Raw genomic sequence first — 19,043 nt, forward strand, 5'->3', positions numbered from 1 at the left:
ATAGAAAATGGAGCATTGTTTGTGAGGAACAGAGAGTATAGTGTGACTGAATTACAGAGTGAAGAGGGTTGGGCTGATGTTTAAGGAGACTGGAAAGGTTGGAGCAGAGGTAGTTTATATTTTATCTTAGAAGAAATATGAAACCTTTGGAGTTGGTAAAGTTGGAAAATCAGGTGATCAGATTTTCACTTAAGGAAAATTAATTTGACAGCAGTACATAGGATGGACTAGAGTAGAAAGACACCTGAAGCAGAGAGAACAATTGGAGATGGTTTGAAAGATAAAGACTTGAACTAAGGTGATTTTGGTGAGAATGGTGAGAAGGGTTTGGTTGGAAGAGGTGTAATGAAGGTAGAAATATCAAGACTGTCAACTGATTGGACATGTGAGGTGAGAATAGGGAATTTTTTTGGGGGGGTTTGTTTGTTTTTTTGCAAGGCAGTGGGGTTAGGTGGCTTACCCAAGGCCATACAGCTAGTTAATTATTGTGTCTGAGATCAGATTTGAACTCAGGTACTACTGACTCCAGGGCTGGTGCTCTATCCACTACGCCACCTAGCCGCCCCAAGAATAGGGGAATTTAAAATAATGTCAAGACTTTGAACCTGAGGCACTGGAAGAATAATGATGGTATCTTTGATAGAAATAGGGAAGTTTGAAAGAGGAAAGGGTCTAGAGAAAGATGAGTATGATTTTGAACCTTCTGGATATAAGATGTCTAAAAGAGATCCAGGTAAAAATAAGTAGCTATGTGGGCCAGAAGCTCAGGGTAGAGACTGGCAAATGACAGCTTTAATTCCTGTCTTTATTATAACTGTCTCTCAGCAATAAAGCCCTATTATTTTGGTGCTCTAATTTGGCTAGCAAAAGCTTCATTGTCTTTGCACAATTCCCCCCTTCCCCCAATTAAAGAATTTTCAATTCCAGTAAATTTCATAGTATAATAGGAGTGGTACCTGGTCCAAGGAGGATAGTCTGATTTTTTTTCCCTAAAAGGCAAATAAATTGGCCTGCAGTTTAATTGGTTCCAGGGATTAAGGCTCAAACTGTTGGCATAGTTTCTTGTTGAGGGGTTCCCCATGCTTGACACAGCCTTTTGACTGAATATGCTACCATGTCAATTGATTGGACATGTGAGGTGAGAATAGGGAATTCAAGATAATGTCAAGGTTTTGAACCTGAAACACTGGAAAAATAGTAGTATCTTTGAAAGAAATAGGGAAATTTGAAAGAAGAAATGGTCTAGAGAGAAAGATAAGTACACTTTTGAACATTCTGAATATAAGATGGGTATACAGAGATTGAAAAGGTCTTTGCTCACTTGAATCAATATTTGAATCATCTGAATCAGTGTTATATAGTTGCAAAATGTCCATGTTAAGTGAAAAGGTAGCTAGGTGGCAAGGTAGATAGAGTGTTGGATGAGTAAGGATATAAATTCAAATCTGACCTCAGACACTAATTAGCTATGTAACACTGGATAAGTCACTAAAATGTTCTCTACCTTTATTTCTCATCTGTAAAATAGGGTTAATAATCCCTCCCAGGATTATTAGGAAGATAAGGTGAGATAATATTTGTGAAGTACTTTGCAAACTTGAAAATGATTTTATTGTTATTATTAAGAAATGCTTTGGAAAGTAATAATTCAATGGTTATTCTAAGAGATTCATCTGATTAAGAGACTCGAGACAATGGGAGCTGGTTTGAGAGAAACTGTGAAGACAAAGAAAAGATGAAGAAAACCTCTGTCCTATTAGAAGCCTTTCAACCTTTATCGTGCAAGAAGGATGAAAAGAATTCTTCAGTAGAGGCTTGATAGCTTGAGTGAATTGAAAAGTGGGACTTTATATATTTAGAAATTATAATCAATTATTATGATGGTTTGAGATGACTTTGGCTATATTCTTTCTTATAGTTAAAATATTGTAACTTGTTATTTATGTTTTTCTGTAATTGATTTCTTTGTTAATAAATTATTTTTGTTAATAAAATTATAAATAATTTTAATATTGATTTAATCCTTGGGAACTAAATATTTTTTACATAGAGATACAAGCCTCTTCTAATAAGGGAAAGAGGTTTCCCTAATTTATTAAAACTTCTGTGGGTACTGGGTCTGTTTCCTGAAGAGATCATGAAAAAGGGTAAAAATGTCACTCGTACAAAAATATTCATAGCAGCCCTGTTTGTGGTGGCAAAGAATTGGAAACTGAGTGAATGTCCATCAATTGGGGAACGGATGAACAAATTGTGGTATATGTACATTATGGAACACTATTATTCTATTAGAAACCAGGAGGGATGGGAATTCAGGGAAGCTTGGAAGAATTTTCATGAACTGATGCTGAGTGAGATGAGCAGAGCCAGAACATTGTACACCCTAATACCAACATGGGGATGATGATAACCAATTTTGCAGTATCTGTGATGGAGAATACCATCTGTGTCCAGAGAAAGAATTGTGGAGTTTGAACAAAGACCAAAGACAAAGATCTTTAATTTAAAACATGTTACCTTATTATGTAATTTTGCTATTTCTTATAATTTATTTTTTTTCTTTAAGGATATGATTTCTCTCTCATCACATTCAACTTAGATCAATGTATACCATGGAAACAATGTAAAGACTAAAAGACTGCCTTCTGTGGGGGGTGAAAGGGAAGCAAGATTAGGGGAAAAATTGTAAAATTCAAAATAAATGAATAAATTAAATTTTAAAAAAATTATGTGGGGATCTGAGTTTAATTGATTAGTTAATGAGAGATATCACAATTTAGTAATTGATGAGGAAATATACCAAAGGAATATTAAATGAGGAGAATGAATGTGACAATAAGTCAAGTGTTACAGCAGACTGAGGGAGTAATCATCCTTTAAATGAGTGTGGTTAGCCTCCAATCCCTGCTACATAAGAAACTGTCTCTGATAGGAAATAATATTTTCAAATATCCTGCCTTTTGGCAAGGGTTAATCTAATTCTTTTCCTTAAAAGAAACTAAAACTAATAAATGTGACTTGATTAATTCAGGAGTTGGCACAGGTTATTGATGTAACTTACTGTTTATCTAGTTACAAAAGGCCATGAGTTCCATTTTTGAAATATCTGACCAAGTAATGATAGCATAATTAACAGGGAAATTGTCCTCAGCCAAATCAATATGGGATTCCTACTGAATAATCCTCATGATTATGTTCCTTTCCCGTGGATAAGTAAATCTTTTCAAAACTGTTGAATGTCTCAATAATTTCTATTATTAGACCTTAATTATAAGGAGATTGACCTGAATCTGACCCAACTCACAAAATCCTCCTTTTGTTAAAGGTTAGATGATCTATCTTTGTTGAAGGTAATAAATTTATATATTATTTCATTCCAATTCATAGACTGAACTACTAAACAAACCTGATTTCTTTCAAGACTGAGCTCAAACCTCACTTTCCCATGTTCCTCACCTCTTCAAAGAATGGAAGGGAGGTAAATGTAAGAAAAGAACTCTGTTTTGGAAGGGCTTGATTCTTTATAATTTTCAACATTTTATTTTCTGTTCTTTATATTTTAATCTTGTAGTCATTGTATATGAGGTTTTCATAGTTTTGCTTGTTTTTTTGCATTGCCTCAGTTCCTATAAGTTTAACATTCTCTTTGACTAGCTTCCTTGTGCTTGAGGTTCAAGGGTGAATCTTATAGGGTCATTTTCCTTTTTAAGAAAAATTACTTATTTTAACATTTTTTTAAATTTAGAGTTTCGAATTCTCTCCTCCCCTCCCACATCTCTCACATCTCCTGATGAGGCTAGAAGTATACTGTCAATTATATATAAATGAAATCATGCAAAACATTTCTATATTATCTGTATTTCAAGGAAAAAACAAGAAAAATAAAACAAGTGAGAAAATTATATTTCAATTTATATTCAGAGTTCATCCATTCTTTCTCTCTCTGGTAGTAGAAACTTCTTTGGAATTGTCATTATTTGGAGTTTTTCATTACACAAATTCCTTTGGAATTGTCTTGAATTTTTATATTGATCATAATAGTCAAGTCTTTTACAGTTGATAATCACTGCAACATTACTGTAATATAACAATGATCTCCAGGTTCTTCTCACATCACTTTGCATTAGTTCATATTAGGTCTACCCATGTTTTTCTGAAATCACTATCCTTGTCATTTCTTATAGCAATTTGTATTCTGTCACAATCATATGCCATAATTCCATAATTTGTTCAGCCATTTCCAAATTGGTGAGTATCCCCTCAATTTTCAATTCCTTGTCATCACAAAAAAAGTTGCTAGAAATATTTTTGTACCTATAGGACCTTTTCATTGTTCTTTGATCTCTTTGGGATCCACACCTAGTATTACGGTCAATAGGAATGCACAATTTGATAGCCTTTTGAGCAAAGTTTTAAATTATTTTCCAGAATGGTTAGAACAGTTCACAGAGCTGTTTTAATTTTGCCTTTCTCTGATCAATAGAAATTTTGAGCATTTTTTTCACATGTCTAGAGATAGCTTTATTTTCTTCTGAAAACTTCCTGTTCTTATCCTTTGATCAGTTATCAATTGGGGAATGACTTTTATTTTTGCAAATTTTTCTCAGTTCTATATTCATACATATTTGAGAAATGAGGTCTTTATCAGAGAAACTTGTAAAAATTTATTGATATTACTTCATTGTCTTTGATACCTTTTAGAAAAACATAATTTCTCTGATCATCTTTTTATTGGTCTATTTTTGCTTTTGTTTTGTCTGAGGTCATGACTGCTATTTTTGACTTTTTTACTTCAGCTGAAGTCTACTAGATTTTGTTCCAGCCCCTGTTTTATCTTTATCCTTCTGTTTTAAGCGTGTCTCTTGTAAACAACAAATTGTTGGATTCTGATTTCTAATTCATTCTATCTGTTTCCATTTTATGAGTGAGCCATCCCATTCATAGTTATGATTTTGAATTGTTAATTTCCCTCCATCTCATTATCTTGTTTCTTCCTTTCTCTCTTTTTATCCTCTTCTTCAGAGGTTTATTCTGCTTCCAACCTCCTTATTTGCCCTTGTTTTTATAATCCCTCCCATTCTCTTATCCCTTTCTCTTCCTATTTCCCTATCTGGTAAATTACATTTCTGCACACAACTAGGTGTGTGTGTGTGTGTGTGTGTGTGTGTGTGTGTGTGTGTGTGTGTGTGTGTGTGCGTGTGTGTGTATTCTTTCTTCTTTGAACCAATTCTTTTTTATTTTTTTATTTTTTAGGTTTTTTGCAAGGCAAATGGGGTTAAGTGGCTTGCCCAAGGCCACACAGCTAGGTAATTATTAAGTGTCTGAGATCGGATTTGAACCCAGGTACTCCTGACTCCAAGTCCAGTGCTTTATCCACTACGCTACCTAGCTGCCCCGAACCAATTCTAATGATTGTCTGCCACGCTCACCCTATTTTCCCTCCATTATAAAAAATCTTTTTTGTGCACCTGTTTTATGTGAGATAATTGCACTTATTCTACCTCTCTCTTTTCCTCTTTGTCCTGATACAACCCTCTTTCTCCCTCCCTTTTTTGGGAAATTATTTTAGCATAATCAATTCACACCCAAAGCCCTCTGACTATGTAAACTGCCTTTAACTACCCTAATAATGATAAAGTTCTTAGAAGTTACATGTATCATTTTTCCTATATAGAAATATAACAAGTTTAATTTTATTTATTTCCCTTTTTTTGCATCTTGAATCATCTATTTAAATTTCAGATTTTCTATTTAGCTCTGATTTTTTTCATCAGGAATTCTTTAAAGTCCTCTACATATCTTAACCCACCCTGAAGGATTGCAGTCAGCTTTTTTTGGTTAGTGATTCTTGCTTGTGATTCTAGCTTTTTTGTCTTCTAGAATATTATATTCCAAGTCTTCTGCTCATTTAACATGGAATTTGCTAAATTTTGTGATTATGACTGTGATTGCAGGATATTTGAATTGTCTTTTCTGGTTGTTTGAAGTATTTTGTTTTTGATCTGGGATTTGTGGGAGTTTTCATTTTGGGATATTTATGAAGTAATGGAGAATTCTTCCCATTTCTATTTTATACTTGGATATAATATATATCAAGGAAGTGTTCCTAGATATCTTCTTGAAACATAGTGCCTAGGCTCTTTCTTTGACCAAGGCTTTTATATTGCCCAATCATTCTTAAATTCAAAATTCTTAAATCTATTTTTTCCTACCAGTTGTTTTTTCTAATCAGATATTTTGCATTTTCTTCTATTCTTTTCATTCTTTTGACATTGTTTATCGTTTCTTACCTCATGGAGTCATTAGTTTTTTCTTGCCCAATTTTAATTTTCATGTTCTTTAATGGGATCTTCTACCTCTTTCTACATTTTACCAATTCTACTTTTAAAGGAGTTTTTCTCCAGTGAATTTTTGTACCTCCTTTGTATTCGACTATTCTGCTTTTTAAGAGTTCTTTTCCTCAGTATTGTTTTTTTTTGTTTTCTTTTTTGATGTCTTTTTTACCAAGCTGCTAATTCTCTTCTCATAATTTTCTTGCATAACTTTCTTCCCCCACCCAATTTTTCTTCCATCATCATCATCATCATCATCATCATCATCATCATCATCATCTCTCTCTCTCTCTCTCTCTCTCTCTCTCTCTCTCTCTCTCTCTCTCTCTCTCTCTCTCTCTGTCCCCTGGGAATTCTTTTTGACCTTGAATCCAATTCTCATTTTTCTTTGAAAGCAGTTTCCATATTATTGTCTTCTGAGATTATGTCTTGGTCTTTCCTGCCACCAAAGTTGCTTTTTATGGTCAATTTTTTCTGTTTCCTCTTTTTTTTGTGCTTTGATCTTTTTCCAACTTATTTTTGACTTTGAATTTTATGTTAAAATTTTGCTTTGTTCATTTTAGAGTGGGGAGGTCTTATCCTAAGTTTCAGACTCTTTCATGATACTGTTTTCAGAGCTAGTTCTGGAGTCTACAAGTTTTTGATGCTTCCAAGGTTGTGTCATCCTAGGAGAGGTATGCTTTCTGCTCTTCTGTCTACATTCTGGTCTTTATCAAAGAAGAATCTCTTGCCCGCTGCAACTGAACACACTAACTACTCTCTTCTTTGGTACTGTGACCACCAACCTGCTCCCATGTGACCAAGCATTAGTGCTCCTTTCTGCCCTGAAACTATGACCTAGGAATTTTTTATAAGCAATAGAGTTGCCAATTAGCACCAACTATACTTAGTGCCAGCAAAGGGTCCTCTTTGCTGTCTCCCTGTCCCCTTTTCTGTCTCTAGGATGAGGGCTCCCACACTTATGAACTCTGGATACAGCTGACTTCTACCTTAGAGTTTCAGGATAATCTTGCCTATCTCTTGACCTCTATTCAATCAATTTAAGAGACTGAAAAAAATATCTCTTAAGAGATTGAAAAAAATATCTCTCCCCAAATTTTTTTTGGCTCTGCTCCTCCAAAATTTAATTTGTGGTGCTATTTTATAGTTGCTCAATAATGAATGTTGGGAGAGTTCAACTTGGTGGCTGTCCCTAATGTACCATATTGAATCCACCCCACATGGCCACTTTAACACTAGCTCAGATGGTCCTACTGACACATTCCTAATGAACAAGCAGTCCTTTGAAGGATTGATTGCATGAGCCCATTAGAAGTAGCAATAGTCCAAGAATAATGAGGTAGTGATGAGGGTCTTGATATCAGTGAGATTGGAGAGAGAAAATATATATAATAGGTGTTAGGAGTTGGGTGGAAATGAGAGAGTGCTGACCTTGGATTTGTTAGCTCTTTGAGGGCAAGGACTGTCTTTTGCAGTTTTTGGCTCCTATGAGACTGGAAGAAAGGTAGTGCCACAGATATCAACAGTAAAGTGAGAATGAGTAGATTTGGGAGGAACAGTGATAAGATCATTTTGGAAATGTTAAAGTTTGGGGGACATGTGCAACATTCAGTTGAATAGATAAGATGCATTGGCACTGAATTCATAATTAAAGATTCTTATTGAATTTACTTAAAATCAATCAATAAAGCACAGTATTTGGAAAATAGTATACAAATGCTCATTCCTTATTCCTCCTATAAGAGCTTAGATTTTATCAGCAGTTGCATGGGTTGATGCAGTCAAAACAAGTCGGCACCTGATATCTAGCCTTCTGCTGATTGACCTGCCCCAAACTGAATGGAACTGCAAGAAAGAAAGTTGGAGGGAGTCTTCAGGTAACAATTGAAGAATTTTTCCTTTGATTGGTCCAGGCTTCAGTAAACTCCTAGAATGCACTCCTTGACCGGAGCACTGTGAGAGGGCTTGGGGTTCCTCTGGATAGGCAGGGGATCCCTGACTTTCTGGCACCCGTGGCCCTCCCCTTTTTCAGTTTGGACTGAACGCGAAGGACTTCTTCGGAGGTCCGGACGCCCGGGGCTTAAAAAGGAGGTGCCGAGGGGCGCTCCGCCTCCGGCTCCCTGCGGACATGCTCTGAAGTGGACAGGGAGGGTGGTGCTGGAGTCTGGGCAGCCCGGGGCTGGCGGGCTGGCGGGCGGGGAAGGCGCGGGGCGTGGTTTGCCGCTTCCCGAGCGCCCAGGAGCTGAGCGGGCTGGAAGCGCCCAGAGCCTCAAGCGAAGGAGAGGAGCGGAGAGCCCGGGTCTGGGAGAATCGCGGAGCTGTGGCAGTGCCCGCGGCCCGCACCCCGGCCGGGCTGGGGCGGGTGAGTGGGCTGCGTTGTGCCGCTGCTGGTGGCGGGGAGAGCGGGAGGAGGAGAGGAGGAGGGGGCAGGCGAGTGCTAGGGATGGAAATCTTCCTGAGCCTAGGGAGGAGGGGGGTGTGCAACCGGGGCGGGGGGCACCGGAGTCCAGTGAGGACAACGGGGCTGGCCTCGGGCCCGCGGGAAAGTTTGCCTGGGGGACCAGAGCTGGGCGTCCTGGGGGCGCAGGAAAGTTGTCAGCCTGAGGAGCACTTAGAGGTTTGTCGCTGGTCTCTGTTTCTTTGTGTCACCTTCGGGCCGCCCGCCCGCCTCCCTCTGGAAGGGGCTAGCCCTCCGTGGGCTCAGCCCAGAGCCACCACCAGCCCAGAGCTCCGACTTCCAGCCCTATGTTCAAGCTTTCCCCTTCTTTCTTCCTCCCTCCTTTCTCTTTCCTTCCTCTCTCCCTCCTCCTTCTCCTCTTCCTCCTCCTCTCTTCCCCTCCCTCCCTCCTCCACTCTTCCCCTCCCTCCTCCTCTTTCTCCTCCTTCGCCTGTCTTTCACCCCCCCCCCCGCAAAGCTCTCTTGTATTAGCCGATTGTTATCGTTCCTCTCGTCATGCCTGGGCGGGAAAGAATTTGAACACTGAGTGTAATACAGTTTTTGGAAAAAGCGGCAGAGAGATTGCAAAATCCCGGGCGAGGCGCTTGGTCCGCCCCTGGGTACCAAAGAGACGGTCGGGATGGGGGTGGGATAGGGGTAGTTTACACTCCCAGGAGGTGTGCGGGTGGGGGAGGTGGGGGTTGGTAGGAGGCTGAGCTGGTAGCAAATCCATCTCCGCGTCAGTGGCAGCTAATACAGCGCAGATTATAATTCCATTTTGATTGCTTGGGGTCTTTGTTGTCTGAAATTGCCTTTAGGGTCTGAATGTAACACCTTCTTGGGAAGGGTTTTTTTTTTTAATAAAAAAGAAGGGAGCAGGAAGAGCTCTGGAAATCAGATCTTGCTGCTTGGGACAAGATTGGCTACCTTATTTTAGTGAAGCCAGAAAAGTACAATGTAGCGTTTGGCCTTGTGAATGATTATTATTTTTTTGAGTTATTCTTTTCCTCTCCTCTCTTCCCCTGTCTTCTTCCTACTTTCCCTCTTTCTTCTCTTGATTCTGTGGTATTAGTAGACGCAGTCAGTACAAGTACCAGCAAGTCATAACCAAAATGGGATGGCTCATTTTGCCTTTTAAATGAATTACTTTTGTCATACCTTTTCTATATGGAAGTTTGATTTCATTCTAGCTCCATGTGTTTCTCTTAGAATCACACATTGCAGGGCGGCTAGGTTGGCGCAGTGGATGGAGCACCGGCCCTGGAGTCAGGAGTACCTGGGTTCAAATCCGACCAGACACTTAATAATTACCTATCCCTGTGGCCTTGGGCAAGCCACTTAATAACCCCATTGCCTTGAAAAATCTAAAAAAAAAAAAAAAAGAATCGCACATTGCTAAAGGGCATCATTACTGAACTCCTGTAGTCTTGCTGGGTTCCTGATTAGGTTTAGAGTCCTCTCCATGAAAATTTAGGAGTGGGAAGTGTAATTAGACATACTCTACACTTCCAACCGAACCCCTATCATTAAGGCAGTTCTATCAGGTACATTTTAAGTGCTCTAGGATGGGTGTGCAACTTTTCTCCCCTCTTACATAATCATTTCTATGCTTTTATGATTTTTAATATATTGACTTTTTTCACTGGTGACTCTACAGTAAAACAGTAGGTTTCCCATGAGATTTTCTTGATATATTTTCAGAGAAGCAAATGGTACTCATTGAGAAGGGTATGAACAAGTGGAATCATGTATATATGAGTAATATATTTGTGGTGAGTGGTAGAGCCATCTTATCCTTTGTTCACTGGTTCTGGAGATAGACAAATGATACACAGAACCCTCAAGGATCTTTCATTCTACTGGGGTGATACCACCTGTTAATATTAGATTAGGGATAGGGACTGTGATTTCTTTGGTTTAGGAACTGCCTCTACAAAATGAGGAAATTCCTATTACTAATGTTGATTTGCACCTGTTCTCCAATTTATAGTCTTAGTAATTTGCCTAAGGCACTGAGAAGCTTTGACTTTTCTCAGGATCTCTTGAGGGTAGTATTGTTATAGGCTGGTCTTCCTGGTTTTGAGCCTGTCTGTCTGTTTGTCTCTCTCTGTCTCTGTCTCTGTCTCTGTCTCTGTCTCTCTCTCTCTCGGGTTTTGAGCCTAACTCTCTCTCTGTCTCTGTCTCTGTCTCTCTCCATTTATTTATTTATCTTTTAAAATCAGGTCAGGTTGGGCTTAAACATAAGATTATTTATGACAAGTTGAGGGGGATAAAAACTGTAATAATAATTTAGGAGTTCAGGAAAAGCTTTTTATAGTGAGCTGAGCCTTGAAGAAAACTAGGAATTCAAGGAATTAGAAATTAGAAGGGAGTACATTCCAGTTCTGTAGAAGATTTTTGTTCCAGGTAGGTGAGAGCCTATTCTTCTCTATGTTGTAGTTATTTTATTTGGTCCCACAAGGCAAACCTAGGAGAAACAATGGGAAGAAATTGCAAAGAGGTAAATGGTGGTGGCCCCCCTCCTGTGAGGACATCTTTAATCAGAAGATTGTATTACTATTTTGGAGCTATATTTATAGTGCAAATTTCCTTTCAGTATGGGTTGGACTAGGTTGCCCTTGAAATCTCTCTCAACTTAAAAATTCTATGATTTGATGATTCAGTTTGTCTGTTGACTAAGGAATTGACCACCTTAGACTATCCCTGACATTGCTTCCCACTCCAAATTCAGGATCCTTGTGAACTTAGAGATCTCACTTGTCTAATTTAAAACACTTTCTAAAAATTGATATTAGTGGAACTGATTTGTGCTTATAAACTCAGATTTGTGCTTTTGATATTGGATTAAAACTTATTTAAATAGGCAATATAATTAAGAAATTCATGAATATTTGCACAATATAATGCTAATTGAAGTAAGTTTGAAAAACTCAAGTTCTCACATTTTAGAGTTTTGCCACACAGAGCTGAAGGTGACTGGGTAATATAAAAGCCAGCTACTGTAAATCATTATGCAGCATGATTCAGTCATGTTTTTAATTCAGTCCAAAGGTAGGTATGGAATACAAACCAATTGTTTGCTTATTTGTTTTTCATTAAGTCATATGAGACTTTAAAATATAGATAAAAAACTTTTTTTTAAAAGCTTCCCACCATAAACAAAAACAACATTTTGATTTTCTAATGTGGCTATCTTAGAATTGTTGCAAAAGTTTAATTCCATTCAACAAAATATTTATTTAGAACTGAGAGTGCTGTGTGAATTTTTAGGGCAAAGTGAAACCATGAGCATTATTAATTTAAACAATAAACTTTACAACTTTAATAGTGAGTAAAGAAATGGTGGAGTCAGGAAGACCTGAGTTCAAATTCAAACTTAGACACTTCCTAGCTGTGTGATATTAGGAAAGTTCTGTTCATCTCAGTTTTTTTCCATCTGTCAAGTGTAGATAATAGTAGCACCTACCTCCAAGGGTTTTGTGAAGATAAAATTATATAATATTTATAAAATATCTTTTTTAAGGGTTTTTTTTTTCTTGGCAAGGCAAACAGGGTTAAGTGGCTTGCCCAAGGCCACACAGCTAGGTAATTATTAAGTGTCTGAGACTGGATTTGAACCCAGGTACTCCTGACTCCAGGGCCAGTGCTTTATCCACTACGCCACCTAGCTGCCCCATATTTATAAAATATCTTGCAGAAAGTAAAGCATCATATAAATTCTAGCATCTTATTATTATAGCATAATAAAATCTCCATGTGAAACATTCTTTAGCTACAATCACATGTTTTACATAATTTGGCATTGAGATCACAAGATTTTAGCATATATGATTTTATTTCTTCATCATGAAACCAAATTTTAAACACATTAGATATTTAGTGTCCCTATGAAGAACTATCCATTTCCCTCCAAGCCTAATCTCAATTATACTCCATGCATTTTCAATAGAGTTCAAGTCAGATGAGTTCTCAGACCAATCAAGCAAATTTATCTTCATTTTTTTGGGGGGGTATAAATTTCTTAACCTTTCATTATTTGTTCAAGTTATTCTACGGTATTCCATTTCTAGTAGGACATTTCTGTAACACTAGAAAAATTCTTTTTGGTACATCAGTTTATCTATTAAAGTTCATCATTTCCTTAGTGGTCCAATTGAGGCCAAATGTTTGTAGGCCCAAATGAAATGAGAAAATTTCAGAAGGATTTTTTGGACAGGGTTGTTTTTTAGTGTGATTCCCTGATTTCAAAGGATCACCTAGTTTTGGTAAAACCTTGAATAAAAAAGTGAGTTTTAGCAGTAAAAACCACCTTTTTGGATTTTAATCAATCCTGTCTTTGTATTATTATTTTTTTGCTCATGGTAGTTTTTCCTTCATAGCAGAAATGAATAGTTTAAAAAAACTGATCTTTTACTGTTTTTTCAATTTTAAGAAGCCCACCCAGCCATATAAAAGAATTAATATCTACTCTGCTAACTGAACTTCTCTCTCCAAAGACATATTTTATGAGAATAAATAAGGCTATTTTGAAGTAATAGTTTGTCAATTGTTGATGTTGCTTTTCATTTTTGATCATACTCTCCTTTGGGTAATTTTTCAAATAGTTTTATTGTGGGCTTGATCATTGAAATGCTTGACTTACTCAAAGTAATAGTCTCTGTAGAATTCCTCCTTATGTAATTTCTTCCAATGCCGTAACTTCTCACAGAATAACAAATTCATCAGATCTGGAATATAATTATTGTTTTATGGTTATGTCTGACTCTTTGGGATCCCATTTGGGATTTTCTTGACAAAAATACTAGAGTGCCATTTCTTTCTTTAGATCTTTAGAAACTGAGGGTTAAATAATTGGACCAGTCACAAAGCTATTAAATATCTGAGGACAGATTTGTCCTCAAAAAGATGAATCTTTCTGACTTCAAGTCTGGTATTTTATCCACTGTGCTACCTAGATGCTCTAGTATATAATTATGAATGAGGTAAATAAATCTGAGCAAGTGATTTAAGGTTTAAGTGATTTGCCCAGGGTCACACAGCTAGTGTCAAGTGTCAAGTATCTGAGACTCAGGACCTCATGTGACTCTGGGAGAGAAAGTGAGGCTGGTGGTGACTTAGCACAGCACCTCCTCACTCAAATTCAATTTACCTGCATATTATGGTATCACCTCCCTGACATCATGGGCAAGTTATTTAACCCCTTACTGACTTAACCAATTCTCTAGGACTATAAATTATGATGTAAGTGAAATTTTTCATTGGTAAAGAATTTCCTCATAAAATCCATGAACTCACAGATCCTGTCCAAAAATAATAACAAAGTTAATAATAAACTTTATATAACCCAAAGAAATATTGAAGTTCTACTATTAATAAATTTCCTAAAAATGAATCTACCAAACTTTTAAAAATCAGGACATTAATGCAAGAGAAAGACATTTAAAATATAATAAACTATATCTGTCCTCTGTGATTTGCAAACTCTGTATCTCCAGTGCTTAATATTATGCCTGACACAGAGTAGGCACACAGACATTAATAAATTTCTGTTGACTGATCCCCTAAATTTGAAAATTCTGTAGCTATAAGTTCCCTTCCCCTAGTCTCTGTACAGGAACAGACACCAAAGGGGAAGAAAGGATCAAATTTATGCTGACCTTTACTTTTCTTTTTTTTTTAATTGAAATTTTCTTTTTCTAATTACATGCAATGGTAGTTTTTCATCATTTGTCCATTTGCAAATTTATGAGTTACACAGTTTTCTACCACCCTCTTTTCCCTCCCTCCTTCCCCATGGTAGTAAACAATCTGGTAGAAGCTGTACATGTACTTTCATGTTTAGCATATTTACATATTAGTCATTTTGTGTATGAGGAATTAGAACTAAGGGGGAAAGAAAGAAAACCATGCAATAGGAAAACATAGGAGAAGTTTTAAAAAGTGAATGTAGTATGCATTCAAATTCCATGGATTTTTTTCCTCTGGATGTGGATGGCATCGTCCATTGCAGTTCTCTCAGGGTTGACCTTGCTTTATCTTTGAATTGCTGAACTGAGAGGAGCTGCATCTATCAGCTGATCATCTCACGTTGTTGTTAATGTGTACAATACTCTCTTGGTTCTGCTCCCTTCATTCAGTCACAGTTCATGTTATTCTTTCTATGCTTCTCTAATATCTGACTACTCATGATTTCCAATAGAATAATAGTACTCCAAACATTTATATAATTGTTTAGTCATTTTCCCAATTGATGGACATCCCCCAATTTTCGAATCTTTGTCATTACAAAAGAGCTAATGTATATATTTAAACTTGTGAAACTTTTCCAGTTTTTTATGATTTCTTTTGGATATAGACTTAGTATTAGTATTGCTGGGTCAAAGGGTATGATCAGTGTTATTGCTCTTTAGGCATAGTTCCAGATTGTTCTCCAGAATAGCTAGATCAGTTCACAAATCCACCAACTGTTATACTATTCAATGAATTTTTATTCTAATATTTCAAAGTACTTATGTTGGTTTTAAAGACATAGTGTTCCGGGGTGGCTAGGTGACGTAGTGGATAAAGCACCAGCCCTGGAGTCAGGAGTACCTGGGTTCAAATCCGGTCTCAGACACTTAATAATTACCTAGCTGTGTGGCCTTGGGCAAGCCACTTAACCCCGTTTACCTTGCAAAAAAAAAAAAAAGAGGTAGTGTTCCACTTTGACTTGATTGTGTTTCTTTGGGTAATGTTCCTGTGGTTCAGATTTACTTTACAGAACAACACTAAACTATATACTGTCATAATAACTATTATTTTCATGACCAAAAATATATTGGATTTATAGAGTCATTTATATGTGAGAATATATATCTGTATCTATGTACAGATACAGCATATTTTAAATCACTAAGAAAAGGATAGAGCTCAAAGAGGAAGTTGAAAAGTTTCCAAAAGTATCAAATGGTTCTTGGCAAAGGAATTGGTAAGCTTTTCTTTCTCATCTCCACCTAACTTCTTACATATTTCAGTTAAAATCCTACCTTCTACACGAAGACTTTCCCAGTCTTTTTGAGAGCTAGTGCTTTCTCTCTGAGATTATCTTAAATTTCTTCTGTCTATAGTTTGTTTGCTCTTTGAATGTTGAATCCCCTCATCAGAAAGTGAGAATTTTAGGGTAGGGTATGTCTTTTGTTGTTCTTTGGATCCTTAATACTTAGCGTAGAGCTTAGCTTATTAAATTCTTGTTATTTTTATTTGAATTGGTATTAGTTGTTGGGGAGAAGTATCTAATCAAGTAAATATTCTGAACTAATTTTTAGTTATTAAAATTTTTGTACTACATTTTTTTTTATTTCAGAAATTATGGTGTTGCAATTAAAAAGGGAGACTGAAAATGAGTTCCTTTAGGGATTTATAATAATAAATCATATGTGTGTCTGTTAGTCAACAAATCATATATGGTCTTTTCTCAACTCTCATCTTTCTTGATCTCTCTTTAGCATTTGATACTGTTAACCATTCTCTTCCTGAATAATTTCCTCATAAATTTTCATGGTACTACTCTCTTTTGATTGTTCTTCTATCCAACTAATTTTTCTTAAGTTCCTTTGCTCTATCATGAAACTTGTGATACTGTTTACATGAATGTGTATCTCCTGTCCTGAACCCTCTTCTCTTCCATACCTTCAGTAACTACATCAACTCACATGTGTTCAATTCTCTCTGTGTGAATTGCTCTAAGATCTTTATAATCATCTTTAATCTTTCTCTTGAACATCCTGTATTCCTACTGCCGATTGAGCACCTGTTTTAAAGTTATTTCCAATTCAACAAATCTAAAACTCATTATTTTTCCATTAAGTCCCCCCCTTCAAATATCCCCCTCTTCCTAACTTCCCTGTTTCTGTTAAGAACATCACCATCATTTTCAATATTTAAGTTCACAACAGAGGAATCATGCTTGATCTTTCATTCTCCCTTACCTCTGATACCTCTATTAATGTCTTATTTTGATCTCCACAGTAGATTTCATATTTGTTCCCTTCCCTCAAGCCCTACTTACATCTCACTTAGTCTGTTTAAGAACTCTCTCAGTTGGTCTTTCTCTTATCTGTCTCCTCTCCAATCTATCCTGCATATAGCTGTCAAATGGATATTCTGAAAGTACAGCCTTTTTTTCTTTTTATCTATTTATTTATTTTAAACATTTTCATTTAAAGTTTTTACTTCCAAATTACATACCTCCCTCTATCTCTTCCTCATTTCCCCCTCCTCAAGAGAACAAGCAATTGATTGTAGTTTCTACATGTATAATTATGTAAAAAATTTCCATATTAGTCATTTTGCGTAAGACTCAAAAGAAAAAAATAAAAGAAAGAAAATGAAAAATAGCATGCTTTAGTCTGTTTTCAGTCAATATCAGTTCTTTCTCTGAAGGTGGATAGTATGCTTATCAATAGTACTTTGGGATTTACTTGGATCATTATATTGTTGAGACTAGCTAAGTCATTCACAGTTTTTCATCAAATGATATTGGCATTAATGTGTATAGGGTGTTCTCCCGCTTCTGTTCACTTTACTATGCTTTAGTTCATGTAAGTATTTCCAGGCTTTTCTGGAATCATTCTGCTTGTCACTTCTTATAGTACAATAATATTCCATTACAACCATATATTACTGCTTGTCTAGTCATTCCCCAATTGATGTGCATCCATTGATTTCTAATTCTTAGACCCACAAAAAGAGCTACTTTAAACATATTTGTACAAATAGGTCCTTTATCCTTTTTGGGGATAAATAATGGTTTGGTTGGATCAAAGAGTATCTATAGTTTTATAGTCCTTTGGGTATAGTTCCAGTTTGGTCTTCAGAATGGTTGGATCATTCACCACTCTACCTACAGTGCATTAGTGTCCTAATTTTCCCACATTCCCTCCAATATTTTCAAAAAGGATTAATTAAGCACAAAATATGTACTAGGTACTGTGTCAAGCACTGCATTTTACATATTACATCTCTCACCTCCATATTAAACCTGCAATTCACTCACTCTCCTTTTTCACTTCAGTTTTACTTAATTTCTAGTTTTCTTCAAAGCTGATCTCTCCCTCTCCTATAGAAAGCCTGTTTTGATCCTTGTGTAGTTCCAAAAGCCCCTTTTCTCCAGAGATTACTTCATTTCTATTGTGAATTTATTATGTTTGGACTCTTCTGTGTACAGATTATTTTCCCATAACAGAAAATAAACTTCTTGAGGGAAGGGATTGTTTTTTGTTTGTTTGTTTGCTTGTCTAGCTGGGTACCTGGTACATATTGAGTGTTTATTATTTATTAAGCTTGTTGAAAGAATAAAAAAGGATAAGGTTGATAGTAAACTTCCATGGTTCTGAAAGGTATCAAAGGATTTCAACTGTTTTAAAATGTGAATCTTAAGATATTTTTCATACCTACACTAATACTGAAAATCAGGGGGAGTTATGCAGCATTACCAAAATACTACATCTAGACTATTTTTTTAAAAAACCATAACAGCTATATCATGTCTTCTTGGCCTCAGTTTTCTAGCCACAAAATGAGGAAGTTGGTAAGACCTCACAGATACCTTCCAGTATAAAGATTACATGCTTTGAGTAGATTTATTTGATCAATTTGGCAGTTCTATAATGGTGATAGCACATTCATTCACCAAAAAATAACCAAAGTTCCCTAACAATTTAGATTTATTATGAGAAAAAGTAGTTTTTAAAAAGTCCACCTATTAATCTGATGTCTATAATGTATGCATTTGACATTTATTGATAATTTTGGTAGGAAATCATTCTATTTATCTGCCTTTCCCTAGTTTTAAAAAACAGATTACTACTATTTTTAAACTAAATTCTTAAATTACATTATAATTTGACTAATAATTAAATTTATAAATCGTGTTAAGTCCAGTTTATCATCTTTTTGGTTTTCTGGATCTGTTAAAACATCTATTAACCAAAGAATAACCTCTGTAAAGAGGTACAGTCTTGTTAGCTTCTGTTCTAGAAGTTTTCAAGTATGCCTGTACTTATTGTGAGTCATCACACGATATCTCTGTTTGCCAGATTGTTTTTCTTAGCAACTGTAGCACTATTTCAGGTCTGAACAGTGAAAGTATTTGTTGAAATGATCCAAGACATTGTTTCAGGTTCTCTGCTTATTGCACCTTAAAGCAATTGCTTATTTAAGGTCCAAGTACTGTTTTCAAAGTGTGCTAAAAAGTACTTTATGAGTATACGGATAGAATGATTCATGTCTGTCTA

The 19,043-nt window shown here is 36.2% G+C and overlaps 1 protein-coding gene across 4 annotated transcripts in view; it reads left to right on the forward strand.

Moving 5' to 3' along the window:
* The first annotated feature begins 8,164 nt into the window (after positions 1–8,164).
* Positions 8,165–19,043, forward strand: part of SYNE2 (spectrin repeat containing nuclear envelope protein 2) — a 414,448-nt gene continuing 403,569 nt past the window's right edge. For 3 of the 4 annotated variants that reach the window (XM_074235979.1, XM_074235982.1, XM_074235981.1), the window contains exon 1: positions 8,587–8,694. The gene's annotated coding sequence lies outside the window, so the exon portion shown is untranslated. Of the gene's footprint in view, positions 8,210–8,586; positions 8,695–19,043 lie in introns of those variants that run through there. The other variant, XM_074235980.1, reaches the window with a different exon arrangement.

This window comes from Macrotis lagotis, chromosome 4 (assembly GCF_037893015.1).
Source record: "Macrotis lagotis isolate mMagLag1 chromosome 4, bilby.v1.9.chrom.fasta, whole genome shotgun sequence".
Lineage (NCBI taxonomy): Eukaryota > Metazoa > Chordata > Mammalia > Peramelemorphia > Peramelidae > Macrotis > Macrotis lagotis.